Source organism: Oryza brachyantha, chromosome 1 (assembly GCF_000231095.2).
Source record: "Oryza brachyantha chromosome 1, ObraRS2, whole genome shotgun sequence".
Classification (NCBI taxonomy): domain Eukaryota; kingdom Viridiplantae; phylum Streptophyta; class Magnoliopsida; order Poales; family Poaceae; genus Oryza; species Oryza brachyantha.
In genome coordinates, this window is record NC_023163.2 from 12,240,967 (window position 1) to 12,247,328 (window position 6,362).

The window sequence follows — 6,362 nt, forward strand, 5'->3', positions numbered from 1 at the left end:
ATATGTGACGAGTTGCCCTTAGAGTTGACGAGTTGCCTTTTGACGCTCTTCCTCTTCCACTGCGTGGGAGATAAGCTCTGAAATGGTCCACTTTTCTCTTTGAGCATTGTAATGAATTTTGAACGGATCATAATCAGAGTTTAGTGAGTTTAGGATGAAATGGACAAGATAGGCTTCCGAAATTTCCATGTCCATCGTCTTTAGTTGATGAGCCATGTGTGACATTTCCATGGTGTGTTGTCGGATGCCTTTCTTTCCATCGTAGATAGAAGATCCCATTTTCATGATAAGAGTACTGGCATAAGTTTTGGTACACGTCTTGTAGTTCGATTCAATGTTGGCCAGGTACGTCTTAACATTGTCAGAGTCAGCAATCCCCCCTATAATGGAAGGAGAGATGTTGCTCTTGATGTACATTAGGGACACTCTGTTTGATTTCTCCCAAGTGGACCACTTTTCATCGTAAGCCCACTTGAGATTGATGTATTCTTCATCATTCTCATTCATGTAATCAGCTAATTTCGGTTCCACAGGTGATCCTCTCTAAGTGTAAGATCATTTTCCAACAGCCCTAAATTCAGGAGCATGTTGTTTTTCCACTAGCCCCATCAAGTGGCTCAATCCTCTTAAGCTGTGACAGAGCTGCAGATAACAATTTATAATACAAAACATTTGATCAAAATAAAAAATATTATACATAATACTTCTCCAAATCTAGTCACCGTTGGGCAGAAAAGACTTAGAAAATAATGAAATAAATCCTTAATTATATCACCGTTGGGCAGAAATAATCAATGGAGAAATAATCAAATTTAAATTGACGTGAAATCATAAATAACATTGGTCAATAAATAAATTCACATCATAAATTATTTCTAGCAAACTTCCTGTTGGTTCCATTTGACTAGAAATAATTTTCTGATCAAAAAATTTATTTTTTTATCAATTTTTTTAGCAATTTTAAACAGCCCAAACAAGGTATAAATTGATTTCTGAAATTAAAAATAATTAAACAAAATTAAATTAAATATTTTTTTCTCCGGCCTATCTAATTACCGGGCCGGCCCATAAGAGGCCGGCTCGTTACGCAGCGCGCGTGCGTGTAGATGGGCGTCGGCCCATGTGGCCGAGTCGGCTCACAAGCACCGACGACACATGTAGCGGTGGCGGCCCAGGAGATTTGAGGGGTTGCACCATAGCCGTCCGATTGAAATCGACGGCCAAGATCCGGCGTGGCATGGATCAAGTGACCCAGCCGGCCGAAACCCTAACCCTAGGTCTTTTCGAACTCCTCCCTCTCCTCCTTTCCTCTCTCCGGCGACAGACGGCGGAGATGCAAGGCGGCGGCGCGGTGGTCCGGCAGGGAGGGCACGCGCCAAGGACACGGCCCACCGCTCACCGGTTGGGGGGCAAGCACGCCCAAAGGCGGTAGCGCTCAAGCCGGTCGTTCCCGTCGGCGCGCATGCACGGGCTAAAGCCCGCCCGGTGGCAGCGACCACTCGCTCACACGCGCTGGGCGAAGCCCGCACGGCGACGACGGCGCATGGCGACCACGCGCGTGTGCACGCACGGGCTGAAGCCCTCGCGGCGGTGGCGGCGGTGGATGGCCAATTCCACCGGCGTGGAGACGGTGGCGGCGGCGACGTCATGTGGTGGCCGAGGCCTACACGACGACGACGACGACGACTACTAATCTTACTCCGGTGAGTTTCTTCAATCCGAAGCCGGATCAAATAGTTTTGGTTGATTGAAATTTGATCTAGGGTTTGAGGTTTTGATTTCTCGGTTTGGAATTCAAATCAACAACAGTATATGTAGCTAACTCGAATCCTTCACCGATTAGATTAATAACAGACCGAAAACATCAACTGATTCATAATCAATCACTGATGGGATCAAATACGACTAGGATTGGCTCTGATACCACAATGTTAGATAATTTAATTCAATCATAAACAATAGATTACGAATTTAAACCCTAATCAATACATGATCAACGATTAATTCAAATGCGAAAAACTAAATAAACCTGCAGATGAAGCCATCTGATTCCCTTCTTTCTTTCCTTCAATTTCGTCTTCTTTCCTTCAACTCCAGCGAGATTAGATTGTTGATGATTTGTTATGAATCTCCGACCTTCGGGTCTCAAATGGCACTGCCCTGGAATCGCCGCACGAAACCCTTCCAGCGCGTCTCTGATCGAGAGAGATTGATTTTGAATTTCTGGTTGCGAGAATAAGCGACACGAGCGTCTCCGTGGGCTCCTCTTCTTTTATATAGCACTGGTGGGCCTCGGGGGACTTTTCCTAATCCTATTCTGAACCGTAATCACCGATCACAGTTACGGTCCATGAGAGTTATGAATTTTAGAGTTAGAGATAGATTACGGATAGGATTACGGTGGTTATAACCTTTCCTAAATATCGGCTAACCAATAAATCAACCAACATATAACACACATATACCCCTTATCAAGGTATCCCAAAGCAACCCTTGGAGTCCTGCATAGTAGCGCATATCTCCTTTGTGAATTTTTCTTCATCGAGAATATCTTCACGTAGCATCTTGGAAATTTGTTGAGTGCATACTCTTCAAAAATTATAGTCTGTGAAGTCTGCACAAAAAAACAAAATAATAGGGCATTGAATAGATGCACCTATTAGGTTCAACCATCGATTTTATGCTTAATGACAAACAATTAAATATAGAGTCAAATATGATTATATTAGAAAAATGAAAACTTAGATGCACCGAATAAGTGTAGCCTCGGATTCTATGATTAGATTAATCATAAATATAACTAAATTTATAATCCAATGAAATCTACAACCTAAGGCACCATCGGAAACTCTGAGTGATCCAAACCCGACCAGACACTCTTAAGGGCATGTCTCACTTGACAGGAAAAGGCCGATAGAAATGTCTAATGATGATCCGGCTACCAAACGGGCAGCATTCAACCTGGATGTCGTGTATGATGCCATCGAGTCGTTGGACGACCAAGGCGTCCCTAAACCGAAGAAATCCTTAGCCTTGCACCATTTTGGAGGATAAAAAGGCCGTCTTCAAGGACACTAAGTAACACTTTTTGACTCTTGTTTGCCCTAACAGCAAACATTACAAGCTCATGTCTTGTAGTAAACGTCATCTTTGAACATATTGTGAGTCGTTTGCAAGAAATCCAGCAACATTGATCCTGCATGATTAGCTGCTAATGACACCACAAGTGCCTAGCCCCCAAATAGGAGCCACGCTTCAAGCTAGCCCAGGCCCATTCCTCAACTAGGGGCCAAACCACCAAAGAAGCCTCCATTCAGCCCCAAACAGGGGCCAGACGGTCGGCGTGCCAGCTGCAGCCCCCGAGTGGGCATTGGGCTACTAAGTTCTAACCAAGCGAGAGATGCATCGAGAAGCGAGGCCACCACTCAGACAGTGCAAGAAGAACGAATTGGAGCAACTCCAACAGCTAGACAAGAATAGTTTCTAAAATCTGCTGTTTTAGCAAGTTTGTAAATAATATGGTAAAGGGAAAATTATTTTATCTCCAACAGTCCGGATATTTTACTTGCCAAAAACAGATTAAGTCATCAAAACAGTTAGAAGTTGAGGGAGATCATATATTGCCGTCTCTGTTGTTGCTCTTGTCGCCCCAAGGAGTAGAAGCCGTGCCGCCCGCGCCCGCGACGCCGGCGCGCCGCTGGCCCCGTCCCGTGCCCCTGCTGTTGCTTGCTCAGTTCCATTGCCCACCACACTTCCAAAGGAAAAATGTACGTCTTTCTCGTCGTTGAGGAGATAATACAGTTCCTATCTGATGAAGCCTCCCCGCAATTTTGTGCAGTTAATAGGTCAAAAGAGCATCGATGATAATCTGAACGAAAAATATTGCTCCATGATTCTCAATTCAGACGGATCATAAGTCATAACTCATAACATATATCTTACATCTTCATTGCAAAAGAGTTGTTAACAGTAAGATTCTTTTTTTTTTGAGATAAGTTAACAGTAAGATTCTAAAACTACTGAAGTAACACATAGTCTGACCCCGGCCATTAACAGCCAGCAAGATCTTATGACATGAACAACAAGTATGCTGGTAGCGACAATACCGCAAGTGATTTCCTGTAAATGGCGCCTTGGAAGTAGAGCAGCGTCGGCCGGTCATCGTAGCCGGGAGAGTCATTGACGAAGTTGGGGACGACGTGCCGGTACGGCGCGATGACGTCCTTGTCGAGGCTGGCGACGCTGGGCGGGTACATTCCGAAGTCGCAGAGCACGAAGACGCAGGGCCAGAGCTTGTAGCGCGCTGGGGTGCCGGGCGCGCGGGCGACCAGGGCACCGGCCGGTCGCTGGCACCTGCTGCTGCTGTTGCTGCTCAGCTCTCCTCCTACTGCGAGCCAGTCGGCGCGGCGGCCGCCGTGGCCGGGCGACGAGAGGGCGAGCTGGCGCGGGGCACAACGGCCGGCAGCGGTCAGAAACGGACCTCGGCGGCGGCGGGACGCTGGGCGGCGACAGCGGAACGCCGGTCGGCGGCGGCCCGACTATGGGAAGGCGACAGGATGGCGAACCGAAAAGAAGAACGAAGCGCGTGAATTTTTCAAGCGGAGGCGCGAGAGAAAGCCAGCATTGTACTTTCTAGATGTCAAGTGAAATCAGGACTCTCATATATACGCGCAAACGAGAGGATATGGTAAATTGCCAAAATTTGAAAACCCGGATAATAAACTGTTGGAGACAGTTTTTTTACAATTTACCAAAAAAACAGATATAGCAAGTTAGGATGAGTAGCTGTGTTGCTCTAACACCACCAAATCCTCCCCAAGCGAACCCAACTTAGGAGATGCCCAGTTGTGAGGCAAAGGCGACTTAGTGTGATGGCGCCAACATTCAAAGACATTCATTTGTCCTTAGTGTTGATGTAAAATTGGAACTAACACGCTGAACTAGTGCAGGTCTAATCTTCGGGGTTTGAGGCGTGCTAGTCAATTTGATGATGCAATTGACAACAAGAAAAAGTTAAGTGCAACCAACCGATCAATCTCTAGGCTGATGGTTGATATGATAGTTATCAGATTTGATCTAGATACATAGTAATAATATATTGATTCACTTTATTATAATAATAATCAATATTAAGAAATTGGTTAGATACCAGTAGTTAATAATTAATTATGATCTATTAGTTTCTAATCTACTTTATTAGGTAGTCTTGATAGATCAAACGGAATCAAGACAATATTATTAGTTATCTTCAACTAAACGAAATATTAGGCCACCTCTAGTCCTCTACTCACATCAGTTAGTACCACAGTTGTAAGCGAAATGATACGAGAGCTATGAGTGCAACGGTACCACTTAGGCCTTCTCGGGTTTCGTTTATTTATTGCTGTTTTACCTTGTAATTATGTCAACTAGACCACCTAATTACATATCTACAGTACACCTTGAGTTATCAAATTTGTCGTAACCTGTTATTACTGGTTCTTGATTGCTTACGAAAACAGATATTGTCACGGGTTAGTTGATCATGCTCCATCAAGATAACAAATAACTTTTCAGAGTTTATGTATCGATCGTTAGGACATAAAGTTCTTAGACGATCTTTATGCACCCAAGACGACATCAAAGCATATCAAAGCATAGAAAAGAGGACATCAAAGCATAGAAACGATGAGACCATCATGCCAAATCTGTGAACCATTTATACATTCAAGCAGTAGCTTATTAGTAGAATCCTTTCAAGAGAATTGCGAGTGAAATTCATATGCCAATATCTTTACTACTATAAAAGCCTCTAGTGGTGCTACTCCCATTACATTTTTATAATTTACCCTCTTAACTTCGTAATATTAAAAATCAATTAAATTAAGATGGATATCCACATAAAATCATGAAAAATAATTTTCTATTTATTATAGGAATAACGTGATATGTTTTATCTTTTACAACGCACAGGCATTTCAGCTAGTCAGAATAAATTTTTAAGTCTGCTTCTGCACATGAGCCTACAAATACAAACTTAAGGATCCGACGAGCCAAGTCCAAGAATGGAACTGCTACAATGCGGATCGCGAGAAGTAAAATGTAATCTTAAAATGGATCCTATAACCATAAGTACCTGTACCATCATAGACGCCGCATTAAAAATTTAAAACAAAGGTGCAATTAATTAAAGCATAGCATAAGTAAATAAATTATATTTCCTCCGGTTCCATAACACTTGAACATGATACTATCTCCAAAAACGTGTCTCGCTATTTTTTGTTACAATATGTAAAAAATATCACCAATTATATGATTCTATTAATATGATTAATCTATACATGTAGTTTAAACTTTTGAAAATTATTCAACATAAAAGTTTG